This window comes from Cynocephalus volans, chromosome 10 (genome assembly GCF_027409185.1).
Source record: "Cynocephalus volans isolate mCynVol1 chromosome 10, mCynVol1.pri, whole genome shotgun sequence".
NCBI classification, from domain to species: domain Eukaryota; kingdom Metazoa; phylum Chordata; class Mammalia; order Dermoptera; family Cynocephalidae; genus Cynocephalus; species Cynocephalus volans.
Window position 1 is genome coordinate 85,505,545 of NC_084469.1, and position 16,573 is coordinate 85,522,117.

General features: G+C 46.1%; 1 pseudogene; it reads right to left on the reverse strand.

Moving 5' to 3' along the window:
- Window positions 1-4,657: 4,657 nt before the first annotated feature.
- Window positions 4,658-5,398, reverse strand: LOC134386826 (zinc finger protein SNAI1-like; annotated as a pseudogene).
- Window positions 5,399-16,573: the final 11,175 nt, after the last annotated feature.

Below are 16,573 nucleotides of genomic sequence, written 5' to 3' on the forward strand. Positions count from 1 at the left end.
CTCGAAACTCCTTGTCAGTCATTTCAAGGGCTTCTTGTTCTATAGGATCTAGGGCTTGAGATTTATTATCTTTTGGTGGTGTACTTTCTTGATTTTTCGTATTTCTGGTATCTTTTCTTTGATGTTTATTCATTGTGGCAGGGGGTTTCACAGTCCACGGGTTTGACACTATTGACTAAGATGTTGCTGTGGTTGCCAATTTGGTATGGCTACCTCAGTGACTCCCTGTTCCGTGCGCTCTGGCCCAGGCTGCTGGGATGCACCAAGGCACCGCAGAGCGTGTGGTCTCTGCAGAGCTTCCCCTTCCTCTGCAGGATGTCTCCCTGCTCTGTGCGCGCTAGGCCGGGCTTGGGATGGCGCCGAGTGGCAGTGGTAAAGCCTACCTGCTGCTGGATCATGCAGCGGTGGCCCCCCACAGGGTGTGTGGACTCTATGGAGCTTCTCTCTCCCTTGCTGGATGACTCTGTGCTCTGTACACATTGGGCGGGCTGCTGGATTGCGCAGCAGCAGTGTGGAACCCGTGGAGTTCCCACCTCCCCTGCCAGACGTTTCCCCACTCTGTGCGCACTGGGCTGGGCTGGGAATGAAGTCGGGTGGTGGCAGTGAAGCCTACCTGCTGGATCACGCAGTGGTGCCCCGCCGGATGTGTGGTCTCCGCGGAGCTTCTGCCTCTCCTGCTGGACGTCTCCCTGTCTTGGCCCGCAGGTTGATTCCTTCCAGCTCCAGGGATGGGCGGGTGGGGGCAGGGGGTCAGAAGCCACGGTCCCCGCTGCAGCCTGGGTTGGTGCACACTGGCTCAGGCCTCCATGCTTCCACGTTGGCGGCTGCGGCTGTGATGCGGGCTGCAGCGCACCGGCCGGTCACACGCACAGGTTGGGGGAATATTCCCGGTTCTCGGCAGGGTAAAGACACCCTTTCGAAGCTGTTCCTTTGCACCGATTCTGCTACAGCTGCATCTGGCGCGGTCCTAGGCTGCTTCTACTCGTGGCAGAAAAGCGGCATGCAGCTCTCCTCTTCCGCCATCTTGACCTCCCTGACAGTTCTCTCACGCTGTCACCGGGTCCCCGCAGCTAGCGTTGTCCCGCACTCTCTCCGGGTCACTGCTCCTGGAGCCACGGCAGTCCTGCCGCTGCCACCGCCGCTCCGGCTGGTTTACATGCCTGACTCTCAGTTACTGAGGCTAGGAAGTCCAAAGTCCATCTGGTGGTGGCAACGGTGATCCAGGGTTCTCACATTGTAAGATGGTGGAAGGAGAGAGAGCCGAGAATTGAAATTTTAACCATCTTGAGTTTTCCAATCCATGAACATGTTATCTCTCTTCATTTATTTAGTTCATCTTTGATGTCTTTCATTGGTGTTTCATAGTTTTCAGCATACAAACCCTGAATATATTTTGTTAGACTTATATCAAAGTATTTCATCTTTTGGAGCTATTGTAAATGGTACTATTTTTAATTTTTTGATTCCCAATCTTTATTGCTAGTATGTAGAAATATAATTGATTTTTGTATATTGACCTTGTTCCTGTGAACGTGCTAAGCTCACTTATTAGTTCTGGGAGCTTTGTTGTAGATTCCTTGAGATTTTCTACACAGACTATCAAGTCATATGGGAATAGAGACAAATTTTATTTCTTTCTTTTCAATTTGTATGCTTTTGTTTATCTTTCTTGCTTTGTTACACTGGCTAGGACTTCTAGAATAATGTCTGGTTTATTGATACAGTGATTTACATTGATTTTTCTTTAATATTGAACCAGCCTTGGGTTAAATCCTACTTGATCTTGATGTTTTATCTTTTTTCATATATTGTTGAGTTCAATATGCTAACATTTTGCTGAGATTTTTTGCATCTATATTTATGAAAACTATTTGTCTATAATATTATTTTCTTATACTATCTTTTCCTGGGTTTGGTATTAAGGTAATACTGCTCTTTTAAAATTTCCTAGAAGAAATTTTGTAGAATTAATATTATTTCTTCCATAAATGTTTGGTAGCATTAATCAGTGAGACCATCTGACATGGAATTTTCTCTGTGGAAGGTTTTTGACTATAAAATAAATTTCTGTAATAGTTATAGTACTTTTCAGGCTTTTTTTTCTAAAGTATGTCTTATTAGTTTGTATTTTTCAAGGAATTTGGCTCCTTTCATCTAAGTTGTCAAATTCATGAACATAGATTTGTTTTTCATGTTCCCTTATTATCTTTTTAATGTCTGTAGGGTCTGTAGTGATATCCCTGCTTTCATTCCTGATATCAGTAATCTGTGTCTCTCTTCATATTCTTCATCAGTTTGACTAAAGGCATATGAATTTTATTTTTTTCAACAAACCTGATTTTGAATTTCTTTGAAGTTTTTCTGTTTTTTAATTTTACTGACTTCTGGTTTTTATTTTTATTGTTTCCTATCTTATTGTTTTGGGCTTAATTTTTTTTTTTTCTCTCATTTCTTAAGGTAGAAGCTTATGCTATTGATTTAAGGTCTTTTTTCATTTATTTCAGGAGTTTTACCTTTACTTCATGGAGAATGATAATAGGTGCTGTAAAGTGCTTGATAATTCCAACATTAGGGTTATCTTGGGGTTGGCATCTATCTTTTCCCTCATGAATTGGTCACATTTTCCTGGTTCCTTGTATGTCAAATAATTCTGGATTGTATCCTGGACATTTTGAATATCATGTTGTGATACTCTGGGTTCTATATTTTTCAGAGTCCTCAGGTAGTTACTTGTTTCGCTCAGAATTTTTAGTTTTAACGTGTTAAATTTATAGGTAGGTTTTAATGGGTTTACTCTGTCTTGGCCAACACCCAAAATCCCCTTTGTACTATTCGTATTGCAATTTTCCAAAACAGGAAAAAACAGTGAGCTGTATATCAGCAAACTACCAAGTCAGAGATGGTCCCTCTCTCTCTCACTGGCCAAAGGTCCTAATATTTTTTTGGAAATAGTGAAATGAGGGGTGGTATATAATATAGTGATATGGGTTTTAATCTTAATTCTGCCATTTTTTTTATTTTTGTGAGTTTGAACAGATTTTTTTTTTTTTTTTTTGCCTGTTCCTTGAGTTATTTAATTAGAATCTACAGATGTTAGCAGGGAAATAGCCACTGCAGCATATTTCTAAACAAGCTTTATCATTTGAAGAGAGTGGGAAGTGCCCAGCTGTGGGAGGAGGAATAAAAGGCACCCTGGAAGACCTTAGCTTCAGATTCCTTTAGCAAGGAGCATCAATCTTCATGCACTGATTTCCAGAGAAACACCTAGAAAGATGAGTGGGTTGGAGTTGAGCTTGGCTGTCACTTCATCGAATGGAGGGGTGAAAATTTCAGTCAGCTGTAGTCTTTGGAGCAGCCTGACCCAAGGGAACTCCATAGAAAAGTGCCCTCCAAGACAGCTGGGCTGGTTAGAATGAGGCTCAGCTGCTGAAACAAAGAGCCCCACATGAGAGCAGCAAATGGAAGTTAGCATCTCCCTGGCATTTCTGTCTGGGAGCAGACAGGCCAGGGCTGGTCTGGCAGGGCTGCTCCAGGAATTTCCTCTACCTCATGTCTCCGTCATCCCTGTGGAGGTGCCCTCACCCACTGGGCCAGGACGGATCTCCAGCCTCAGTGCTCTAGTCCCAGCAGCAGGACAGGGAAGGAACAGAAGGAAGGGCTGCCTTCTTCCTGTGAGGAAATATCCCAGAAGCCTTCCTTTACATCCTGGAGGGAGAGATTGGTCACACCAACACCTCGCTGCATAGGAGGCTTGGAGAGTCCGTAGTCTCAGTCCGTAGTCTCGGGCGGCCAGGTGCCCAGCTGAAAGCCGGGTGTTGGCTTGATCTGACAAGTGTATGATGCTTTCAGGAACCACTGGACATCCCTGCCAGGCCCCTTTTAATGTTTCCTCCCACCCCTCAACCACTCCCTATCCCGAGTTCACATTTACAAGAGTTTGTCCAGACAAATGGCGTTAAATAATTCATCATTCAGGGACCAGCTGAAAATCATGGGCCAGTGAGTGCTGTTCATTAGATTTCCTGTCAAATGGCTGTGGAAATTCATTCCTAGCCCTGAGGCTCTCTGTCAGGTTAAGGTGGCAGGGCAGGAAGTGGAGAATAGCAAAGGTCAAATTGAAGCAAGAGAAGGCCAAGGGGAAGCTTCACACCACAGTAGGGAGTCAGGACAGGTGCAGTCTGGGTGCCTCCACACCTGTATTCACCCCCTTCCCCCAGCTAAGGTAATGCTGTGGTGGATAAAGCATCTACAACTTGGTAAAATCGCATCTAAATCCCTAGCAAGAATTCTCCTCCATTCCTGACTAGTCAGAACCCCCATGGGCTCTCGGGATTTGAGGGTTAAATAACCTTTCCTGCATATCTAATCATGTAAGAATTCAGGACAGGTGCCATCCACAACACATATCACACACATCAACTGTGCACAGAAATGGCCAAGGAAAAGCCCCTTTCAGAGCCTCGTGATGCACCCAGAGCAGAGAGAACAGAATCAGGAAATGGTTTTCATCAAAGTGCAATGGGGCCACTGCAGCCAGAAGTGGGTAGTTCAGAAGGGAATTCTGTGACAGTGAGAAGAATGTGGGAGTCCTTCCTATTGGAGTTGGGGGAGGCCACTGGGGCGGGGAGGTATGGAGAGGTGGAAGGAGCCTCTAGGGTCAGCGGGGACCCCCTGAGCAGCTGGACTCATGGTGCTTGTGGAGCAAGGACATGAGGGAGAAGGTCCAGGAGCAGACCTGGCGTTGGTACGTCTCGGCTTCGGAGTGGATCTGGAGGCGGCGGGCAAAGGCACGGCTGCAGTGGAGGCAGGAGAAGGTCTCCTAGCTGGCGTGGGTCCGGATATGGCTCTGCAGCAGCCAGTCCCTGGAGAAGGCCCTCCTGCAGGTTTCGCAGACATAGGGCAATGTGTGGCTCCGGGTGTGACTCTTGAGGGCACCCAGGCTGAGGTATTCCTTCTTGCAGTATCTGCAGTGGAAAGCCTTGCGAGACTGGGGCTCCTTGACCACTTGGCCCAAGCCTGGGGAAGTAGCACAGGCCTCAGCCTCCAGAGAAGAGGGTGAAGTGGAGAAGAACGAATGAGCCTGCAAGGAGGGGATAGAGGACTGGCAGCTTTTCCCGCTGTTCTTATCCGACAAGGAGGCCAGCTCCTCCGCTTTGGGGCTCTCCTGGGGCTGAAGGGAGGCCCAGCCAATCGGCGGGGCTTGTGTCGCCAGGAAGGAGTCCCAGATGAGCGTGGGCAGTGAGGTCGTGGGGTTGAGAACCTCAGGAGATGGGGTGGCCGCCAGCTGGTGGGCCTGGTCGAAGGGCTGCTGGAAGGTATGAGAAGTGTCTTGCAGCTCGCTATAATTGGGCTTCTGGCAGGAGTCGGAAGACCTCCTGACACGGAAACTGCGTGGCATAGTGGCCGAAACAGCCAAGGTCTCAGGATGCTCCACTCACGAGGCAGGCGGAGACGAGCTGCCAGTTCCTCTAAGTACTCCAGCCGCCAGAAGTGGGGGAGGGGGCACGGAGGCCACGCCCTCTCGTCACGCGGCGCCAATGGGAGCCTTGCGTCCGCCAGAAGCCACGCCCCGAGCAGGTGAGCTAGTGACTGGCTGGCCTCCAGCCTCTCGGTGGTGCTGAGAGCCGGAACGGGGTTCCTCTGAGGCCTGGCAGCAAGTGCAGCACTGGTATCACGACTGTCCGGGGCGGGACGGCAGGTGCAGGGAGCCTCCAGCGACGGAAGACCCCAGAGGGATGCCTTGTGCTCACCAGCTCAGCGCCCCACGGTCTAAGCGCCTCTCAGCATTAACAGTTTTAAAGCTCCTTCACGCATATTGCCACTCTGCGTTCTGAAAAGTCTAAACTGGAGACCTAACATAAGCCCCACCACCAATGAAGGTGAGGGCTGAGAGACGAGAGATTCGTCTTTCAGACTAGCGGAGCAAAGAATCATTCGGGGATCTGATTGCAACTCAGGTTCTGATCCAGGAGGTCTGGAGTGAACTGGAGATCTGCGTTTCTAACAAGCTCCCAGGAGACTCCTCCAGAGGCCCTCGTCCTCACACTCTCTTCCTGCTCCTCCTGTCAGTGCCTGGACTCCATACTGACAAGGCCCCTTGGCACTGTGCCTCTGTCCACCCCCCAGGCCAGCAGCCACATCAGAAGCCCAGCGCTTGTTCCCAGTCTGCTTAACCTGGGCTCTGTCTCCATTTGGCTCTCAATTCCAAGTGCTTGGAACAACGGATGTTACACGTAGGAGGTTTGAGTGGGTTTTCTACCCATTGCAGGATGAGCTCATCCCTTCAGACCCCAGGATGCTCCACTGCCCTAAGTGGGTAGTGGACATCTGTAGCTATTTTTCCTGCCTGCCTTCTCTCTTCTCATCTTATGCCAGTAGTATGTCTTTTATCCCTTGAAGACCACCACACCCCCAGTCTTTCCTAATCCATGTGGTTTGGGACCAGTTAACCCTACATAATACCAGAGACAGAAGGGTGGGCACATAACCTAGATCTGCCCAATCAATGAATTTCATCCCTTTTACTTTAGCAACTGCATCAAGGATGGACTTTGACCAAGTTTAGCAAATGCACACCAGAATTTGCAACAGAACTGTGGAGAATGAGAAGCTCTTTCCCTTGTGGCGGCTGCCAGGGCTACCTCGTGCAGCCACTTATCTGAGGGTGAGGCCAACATGGAAAAGCAGAGCTAAGATGACTCCTGGTGACCTAATTTGAGCCCCTGGGTGAAGCCAGGCCTGATGCTGTTTGGAGTTAGATAGAGGTGGGGCACAGTGGTGCTAGGACTAAAGCCAGCAAGGCACAGCACTATTTTGAGCAGTGATAATTGTAGGTGTCAGAGTGCTCAGCACAAACTAAAGAGGGAAGAGAACTTTAGAAAGAGAAATCTCAAGAGTATGCATGCACACACACATGAGCACACACACTCGAGGGCACACACAATTTAAGACAGAACAGTGGGAGCACAAGGGTAGTGCAGCCAACAAAGAGGAGAGCTTTAGCCCAATAGGAGATTGTTACAACAATATTAGCATCTTTGTATGATACACAATTAGCTTTGAAATGAGAATAAAAATGAGATGCATCAGTCAGCTATTGAATAACTTAATGGGTGCCAGAGTCAAACAACATTTAAATATGTTTCAGCAGCCTATTTTGGAGTCTTTAGAAAGCCTGGTGCCATTCATCTCTCAATAACACTGAGGACAGCCTCAGTTTTATTGCTGTCCTTTTATTAGGCATGGACAGGACCTTCAAATCCACCAACTCATGTGATCCAGGAACACCAAGGCTCAGACAAGTAAGGTGGCCTGCTCAAGGTCATATAGCCTGTCTAGGCAGGTTGGACACACAAAGGAAAGTATATTAGTCTGTTCCCGTTGCTTATAACATAATGCCTGAAACTGAGTAATTTATTAAAAAAATGAAATTTATTTCTTACAGTTCAGAGACTGGGAAGACCACAGTCCAGGGGATGTATCCGGTGAGGGCTTTGTTCTAGGTGGTGACTCTCCGCAGCAACAGGGGGTATCACATGGCAAATGTGCCAAGCAAGAGGGCTAACCTCTTCACTTGCTTTCCTTTAAAAGCCATCAGAACCACTCCTATTACTCCATGAATGGATCAATCCATTCACTAGGGCACAATCCTCAAATCCAATCTAATCAGGCCCCATTTTTCACATACCATAATTGGATTTCCCATCCTCTTAACAGTGTTACATTGGGGGGGTCAAGCTTCAGTGAATTTTGTGGGGACATTCAACCCATATCAGAAGGTTTTCTTACTAAATCCCGTGTTTGACTCACCACTAGAGGCACGTTTCCTGGGAAGCTAAAGAAAGTCAAACCACAGGGCTCCTCACTGGTACAGGCCCCTTCTTATGAGACAGGATAGGGCTAGGCCTGTGAACCAAACCAATTCAATTTTCCCTGCAGAGGACACTTTGTTACAAGCTGTACTTTTCTACTCCTTAGTCAGGAGACACCAGGGGTACGTTTGCCCCATGGCCCCAATAAAAGTGACTTTAAGAGACCACTTGAGCAGTTGGTCGTAACCATGCTGATAAATAAACTGAGATAAGAGGGGAGCAGATATTTACCGATCTGCAAAACTCCTTCCCCAAGGCTTGTTAAAATATACCTGTTAGCTTTGGTTAAAACTTATCATTATGTACCCATTCTTTCTTTTCTTGAAATTGTAAATATTAAGTTACAGATTAACCTTAAGACTACAAGATGCTCCTGGAAATGACCTCCCTCATGACCACCATCACAGCAAAAGTACTAGAAATCATCAAAGCTAGTGATGACATCAATTGAGGAACTGCCCGCTATTAAAAACCCTCCCCCAACTTCCCTCAGAGAGATAACTTCTCTATTGCTAGCTCCCTTATGGCTCCCTTATGCATAAGTTTAATCTCCTTTTTAATAAAGCATTGATTGACTTAAATTTTGCTGGATACTTTGTTCATTTCTATTATACCAGGACCCAAGAGCCTAATTCAGTAAAACTTAAGATTCTGCACATAATTCTGGGTTCTTTTTCTGCAAAACTCCACCTCAATCTATCTAGGTTACAAGCTTTAGGCCACAAAAGATGTGAATCAGCTCCAACCCTCAGCCATCCCCAAAGCTGTTCTTACTTCCTTCTCCCCTCCTTTCAAGAATCCCAAACTCAAGGACATGGTCATAAACTTGAAATAGGTACTCAAAGGCCTCAGCTTCTAAGGTATCTCTGCTCATCTTCATTTGCAATTTCTTCCCTATTCCTGATGATTTAGACGCTTGTTATGCAAAAAACATCTATAGAGACCCGTTCCCTGCAAGGCTTCCCTGCCTCTTTTTATTTTTTTATTTTTTTTTCTTTTCACTTTTTTTGGAATTTGGTATATGAAGCAGAAAATCATTAACAAGGATCTAAAAGGTGTGACAACACTAAAACAAAGCTGATTCCACGTATGTGTAGATCTTTGAATGCATTGGTTAATGGACACAAAGAATGACTATATCTTATAATGACAAACATGCCAAGTATCCTGACTTGACCAACACATACCATGTGCCTCTTTTAAGGTCTTCTTCATCTTAAAATAAAATGAAATCCTTCTCCTCGTCCCCAAGCCAGTGCTCAGTGGTTCTAGCCTGGTTTGCTTTTCTTCTGCAGAAAGGCAGAAGCCCCCCAGCCACTCAGTGGTTGGCATCACAAGACCAATCCCCATCTCTTGGCTTCTTGTGGTCCCTGCTTCATGCTTCTAATCTGTCAGGGCTGGAGGAGGTCTGGAGGTCAAGGTCACGGGCTCCATTGCCTGACCCTGACTTATCTTCCATGATTAATTAATTTTGTAAACCATAATTTCCCTCTTCATAAAATGTGATCATTTGCTCCCAGGGTAGAAGTTTTCTCTTCCCATCTATTTTCTCAGATTAAAAGATTTGCCTGCTTTAGAATTCAAGAGTTTAAGCAGGGAGGTTTTATGTGGCATTTATGAAGATCCTGCTGGAGTTCGTCTTAAGAAATAGGAATAAAATGCATCGTAAAAGAGATGATGATTTTTCTGCTTTGAGAAAAGTTCCCCAAGATGTGAAGATAAGGTGAATTAAAGCTATTCCAGCACCTCAGATGGAGAGGAGGAGAGAGGTGAGGGTTTGGGAGACAGGAAGTAAAGGGAAAGAAGAGAGGAGGAGGGGAGATAGACAATGTCTAGAGATTTTGAAGGTGTCTAGAGATTGGCGTCTTGAGAGGTGGGAGAAGGGTACCACTGGTACTTCTGTGTCTTAGTTGGGGTTTTCCAAGAAACAAACACAGGATCAGACATGCAGGAGATTTATTGTGGGGGACAACTGTGAAGGATAATGAAGAAGTGGTCAGAAAAGGTGGGGAAAGCCTTCGACTTCTATGCCAGTGTGACACCTGGAAAGAGAGGGAGAAGAAAGTATTGAGTACGAAGAGTCTCAAGTTGCCGTGCTGTTCCAAGAAAATGTCATTCAGGCTGATGAGGAATCTCTGAGTCAAGGTTGCCCAAGATCTCACATCTTACAAGAATGTGCCAGCATTAGTGCCCCACCATGCTCGGGCATTTGCTGGAAGCAGCCTGGAGGAAGTAGGGCCTTGGCATGAATGCAGGGATAGATCCAAAAAGATAGCATGTGGGGCTACCTGTCAACCATGCTCCCACAGCAGGAGGCTGAGCTGTGCATGGCTGCCACCACAGGAAGGGGACTGGGCACAGAGTGGAGGAGAAAATCCCAGTAATGTTGTATGCCTCCTCTGTCCCTAGCTGCCCACTCCAACCCATACTCCAGGGATACTCTGGGAAAGGCACCTAGGCCCCAGCTTAGGGAAAAAGAGGGAACACTGTTAGAAGGCACCTCCTGCAGAAACTTCAAACTTACCAGCCTTCAGAGGCCCTATGGAGGGCAGCCAGGGGGTACGAAAGTGGAGAAAAGTGAGGACTGTGGGGAACTGGGGTGAGCATGCTCTCTAATAATGTTTAAGCTCAGATTTGGGGGGGATACTTATTTTATTTTATGGAGATATAACATATATACAATAAAATGCACAAATCTTAAATGTTTAGTTTGGTAAATTTTTACATAAGCATAACACATGTGGAATCATCACCAAGATCAAGATATAGATTTATATAAAACATTTTCATCACCCTAGAGGGCTTCCTCCTACCCTTTCTCTCTCAATACCAGACCCCTTCCGAGGTAACCACTATTCTGATTTCTATCACCGTAGATTAGTTTTGCTCTTTTTAAACTTCAGATAATACAGATGTACTCTTCTGTGTCTGGCTTCTTTCACTTAACATTAAGTCTGTGAGAGTCACTCATGTTCTTTTGCATAGGAGCATTCTTTTTATTGCTGAGGAGTATTCAATTGTATGAATATATTACTATTTCTTCACCCATTATGCTATTGATGGACATTTGGGATGTATTCAGTTTGTAGCTATTATGAATACAGTTTTATGTACATTCTTGCACATGTATTTTGGTGAACATATGCCCTTATTTCTCTAGGATTTCTGCTCTTAGAAGGAGAATATCTGAGCCGTAAAATAGTGTTTATGTCTAGCTTTAGGAGACACTACCAAATGGCTTTCCAAAGTAGTTGCATCAATTTATACCTCTTCCAGCAATGTATGAGAATACAGTTGCTCTATATCTTTAACATTTGATATTGTCAATATTTAAAATGTTAGCAATTCTGGTGAGGGTCAAGTTCAGATTTTTTAAATCCAACATGCTGGCCAAATAAAAAGGATATGTGGGACCTGCAGGCAGCTAGTAGGAAAACTTTGCATCTAAGGGCTTTTTGTCACCTAAAGAGGTGCCTCTGAACACACACATACCTGGAAGGCAGGTTCCTCCTCCACTTCTCTGAGTACTCAGGTGGAGTCCCTCCTTAGGCCAGGGCTCATTGTCCCTTCAGGGGGTCCCATCTCTCCACCCGACATTCACCCCAATTGTGAAATTCCCAAATTATCAATCACACAAGGTCACAACATGTATTAGATTAATATTATGGTTATTAGCAGCAGCAGCATTATTTCAACATTCACAAATGCAAAAGGCACAAAGTTCAAAAGACACAAAAGGGTGTATTAGTTATCTGTGGCTGCATAACAAATTACCTCAAAATTTAGTAGCTTGAAACAATAAACATCTGTAACATCACATGGTTTCTGTGGGTCAGGATTCGGGGAATGGCTTAGCTGGACGGTTCTTCCTCAAGGTCTCTCATGAGGTTGCAGCTGAGATGTTGGCCTGGGCTGAAGGCACCTCAAGGCTTTCTGGGGCTGGATGATCTTCTCCTACATGGCTCCCCCACATAGCTGGCACGTTGGTGCTGGCTGTTGGCAGGAAGCCTCAGTTTCTCACCACGTGGGCCTCTCCATAAGGCTGTTTGACCATCCTCACAACTAAGCAACTGGCTCCCCGTAGAGCAAGTGTTCCATGAAAGCAAAGCAGAAGCCTGAGTTTCTTTTATGATCCAGCCTTGGAAGTTACACCACATTATTTCCACAATCTCCTTTTGGTTACACAGGTAAATCTTATACAGTGCGGGAGGGGACTACACAAGGACATGAATATCACAGAACTAGACAGTAAAATGTGAATCTCTCTCCCACAGGGCCAAGTCACCCATTTTTCCTTCCAGGGGCAACCACTATGACCAGTTTCTTGTGAATTCTGCCAGCAATACCCTATAGACACATATACATACACACACTTACACGCTTGCATACCTTTTTTTTTTTTTAACTCAACATATCCTAGAAATCTTTCCACATCAGAACATAAAGACCTGCTTCTTTCTTTTAATTGTGGTAAACTATTCCATTGCATAGATGTGCCATAATTTATTTAACCAGCCCCCATCCATGAATATTTGAGTGGTTCCCCAGTCTTTCCTTACTGTAAGCAATGCTGCAGTTAATGAATGTGTGCTTACATCCTTTCGCACAAGGACAAGAACATCTAAGGATAAATTCCTAGAAGTGGGCTAGCTGGACAGAAGGGTCTATGCATTTTTAAATGCGATAGATGTTGCCACACTGCCCTCCATGGAGGTTGGTTGTAACAAATTAAGCTCTCACTGGCCAGCAAAAGGATTCATGAAGCCTTGGGGGGTAATGGCCAAAATGCAGCAGCTCAGTAAGTCATTTAAAAGGGAAGATCACCCAGCCCTGTCCTCTGAAGTCTTTCCGGGCCACCCCAGCCCCTTTCTTCAACTGGAGAGCTTCCCCTGGCCATGTGCTGGGCCTTTTTCTCTCCCCAGCTTGCTTGTTCCTGGCCCCCAAAATTCCTATTCTTGCCTTAAATGCAATAGGTGGGGAGGTCTTTAGCCTCCAGGCCCACTCTTCAGTGCCAAAATGGTCCTCCAAGATGTGTTAGCTTAGACAGTTTTCTCCTGAGAGGACACCTGCCCTCTGCTCTGGATGAGCAGTACTCACTCCTCATGGATAAATACAAGTTTGTGGGTCAGCCCCCACTTGACTGAGTGCTCCCTAAGGGTACAGACAGTGCCTTCTTCATCTCTGCATCCACTGCTCAGGCAGTGGCACAAAGAGGTGTCCAATAACTGTTTTTATTTATCATTATTATTATTGGGACATAGTTGATTGTACATATCTGCAGGGTAGAGCATTGAATATCAATACCTGTGTGCAATATCTGCAATACTGTTGAATGAATGAATGACTCAGATGGCACTTAAAAGGCCTCTTGGCTTTACTCTATTTGAGAAACTAGGAGTTCCTAAAACACTCTGAAAATTATATTTGCATGCAACATTTATTTCATCCATCTAAAGCATTTTTCAGAGGGCATTGCTTTTGTTTTCTTTTCATTTTTCTTTTTCCCCCTTTGGCCTGGTTGGAGCCTCATGGGGAAAACCCATGATAGGAAACAGGCACGATAATGCCCACAAACATGAAAAAGATGTGCAGACAGTTGGAATGATAAACACGAGGCAAACACACGCACCAAAAGGAGTAAATATTGACATTGCTGAGAGGCAGGGGTGAGTGGGGGAAAGGAAGTCACTGCAGTGTCGTGGCTCAATAGAGTGTAGATGCAGTCTCAGTTTCCAATTCAATCCCACTTCAGCAATCCTGCCCTCAAGATTTTCTTTTGAAATCAGTTTTCCAAATATCTCAGGGCTTCCTCCTTTATAATGAATCTTCTTAACCATTTCAATAGAAATCTTTCCAAAATGTCCCACATTTTCATGGCTTTGAGACTTAGTGTCTCAAGTATACTATTGATAAAAAAGGCAGCATGTAGTAAGTAGTTTGGGAATCAGACAGATTTGGAGTCAATGTGGAGATCTGCCTGTTATAAACTGTTGGACCTCTATCTCCTTTTTTTAACATTTGTTTTCCCAACTTTTTGTTTTGAAATTTTTCAAACCAACAGAAGAGTTGCAAGAAAAAGTACAATGAACTGCTAGAGATCAGGAATCAGCCAAGTTCAGCCAGTAGCCTTTTTGCGTGACTGGTGAGCTAAGAATGATTCTTACATTTTTAAGTGGTTGGGAAAAAAACAAAAAAAGAGAATGTTTCATAACCCATGAAAATTATACTAAATGCAAATATCAGCGTCCATAAACAACATTTATCTACATGTTTACGTATTGTCTCTGGCGGCTTTCACTCTACAATGGTAGAATTGAGGAGTTGCCACAGAGATCCTGGCTCTCGAAGCCCAAAATACCTACTATTTGGGCTTTCACACACACAAAAAAAGTTTGGCTCCTCATGACCTAGACTTGCCAACGTTAATATTTTGTCCCATTTGTTTTATTTCTCTCTTGCTGAAACATTTATGTTAGTCTTGATACTTCACTCCTAAATACTTCAGCATCTGTCTCAGTTTCTTAAACTGAAAGCTGAGACTCACAGGTTTAGCGTGGGGAGAGACAAGGTAACATAAAATGTTTAGCATACAGTGCTTGGCACGGAGACAGAACTTAATAAATGATCCAATAAAAATTCCTGTCGTTTTTCACAGAGGTGGTGGCCAGAACCCCTAACTTGAAAATTCTGAGCCTTGGTGCTTTCCTGGAATCCCGGTTCCCACATCTAGAAGCCAGTTTTTCCTCAGAGAGGGCTTCTTACTCGAGAACAGAAAAAGCCACAAGAAAACCTCATTTTTTCCACAGCTTGTGGCTTGAGTGACTCAACTTCTGCCTTTCCCTGAGTCACAAGTTTTTCCTCTCTTATTTGGAGGAGAAGGGCCCTCCAGCCAGGTCTCTCCACCCATGGCCAGCCCCCGTTGGGAAGGGGGTGGACAGCTGGATGATTGGAGTTTGTGCTGCTTCCAGGGGATTTCTCAGAGCTCCATGTAGATCCGTAGACTGCCAGAGCTGGAAGGAAGAACAGATGAGGAGACTGAGGCCCAAGTGGGCCCTAGACCACCAGCGAGACAAGGCTAGGAGGGGTCTCCTGACTCCAGGACCAACAGGTGTGCCTCCTTCCTCTGGCTTTCCAGAATCACGAAAAGGCCTCCCTTTCCCAGATGCCTGCTCGGTACCAAGCACAGTGCTAGATGCCAGCACACCATCATGAAAAAGACAGGCCTGCCTCCACAGGGGACTGGCTCACTCCCTAATTTCATGGCCACCTCCAGTCCAGGCAGGGCCTCCCCTCCCTGAAAAGCCCTCCCTTGCTGGGAAGGTGGGAGATTTGGACATTGAGGCAGTCATGGAAAGCGGCCTTGAAGGCTTGGCTTGAAGTTCCCCTCTGCCCACCAGTGACAAGCAGTGTGTACACTTGGGATGGCATTTCTCAGTGTCCCAATGTCCTCCTTTGTTATAAGTGAGCCTGTGAGATCTCAGACTCTGTCTCTTTTTCCTCTGTATGTCATAGAGGACTGGCTACACCATCAGGACTCGTAAATTCAAATGCTTACTCAACCACAGATACATAAGTGAGTAAAGTGGGCCAAGGGGGAACCATAGAGAGCGGTGGGGACCGTTGTGGATGCGAGAACACAAGCCCCATCTAAAGAGGACCGCTCTGTGTGGACATGAGAAACTTCATTTCCAAATCCCCTGATTTAAGAGAAGCTGAAAATCCTGATTTCTATGTGAAATCTTCTAATATGAAATGTTCACAGCAATGAATTTTTTAAATGTTTAAATACTTTTCAAGGCGAAAAGACATGTTACTGGGGTCAAGTTCGACTCAGAGGCTATCTACTAGGCTGTGGCTTCTTTTGGATGCTCAATAAACACTGCTTGTCCTTGCTGATGAGGGTGGTGGTAGTGGGGGATGTGCTAGTGGTGGGATGGAGGCTCTCCAAGGCCGCAGCTGGTGGCCCTCTCACTTGCCTATCACCTCTACCCCTCCTCCTTCTCTTGGCCATCTCCCTCTGTTCTCCTCCTTTGCTCCCATTCTTTTCCCTTCCCAGCCCATATTCTGGCTCCACTCCACTCGGGCTGGGAGAGGCACATCACCAGTCCCTGGCCCCACCACCCAGACTTGCCAGGAGAGCAGGGCACCACAGCTCATGCCTTCTAGCACCAGCCATGCAGGCCGGAGCCCCGGCAGAGTTGAGGGTACAATCACAGGGGCAAGGCACCTGGAGTCGCTCAGCCCTTCCTCCTGCTGCTCACCCCTGGCCTGGGTCCTAGGGCAGGAGGCACAGCTCTGGGCCGAACTAGCCCCTCTTCACAGTGCCCAGGCTCTGTCCTATTTGGCAAGACAAACTGCACCTACATAACAGACATTGACTGTGTTCCTACTAAGTGCTGAACTGTTCTGAGAATAAGATGAATACAGTCTGGCCCCGTGGGGCTCACAGCCTAGATGGGGGAGACAAGCCATGAACACGTAAACAAGTGACCTAAAGAGATGACTTTAGGTTGGGAGAGATGCTTTACAAAATAACAAAACAGGGTGAGGTAGTAGAAGGTGGTGGGATGGAGGCAGGAAACCGCTTTGGTCGGCCAAAAGAAGCCTCTCTTGTTGGAGCAAACAGGACTGAAGCCATGTTGGGACTTAAAACTGCCTGGCTGCAGTGGGCGGCGGGGTGGGGGGGGGGGGGGTCAGGGGTA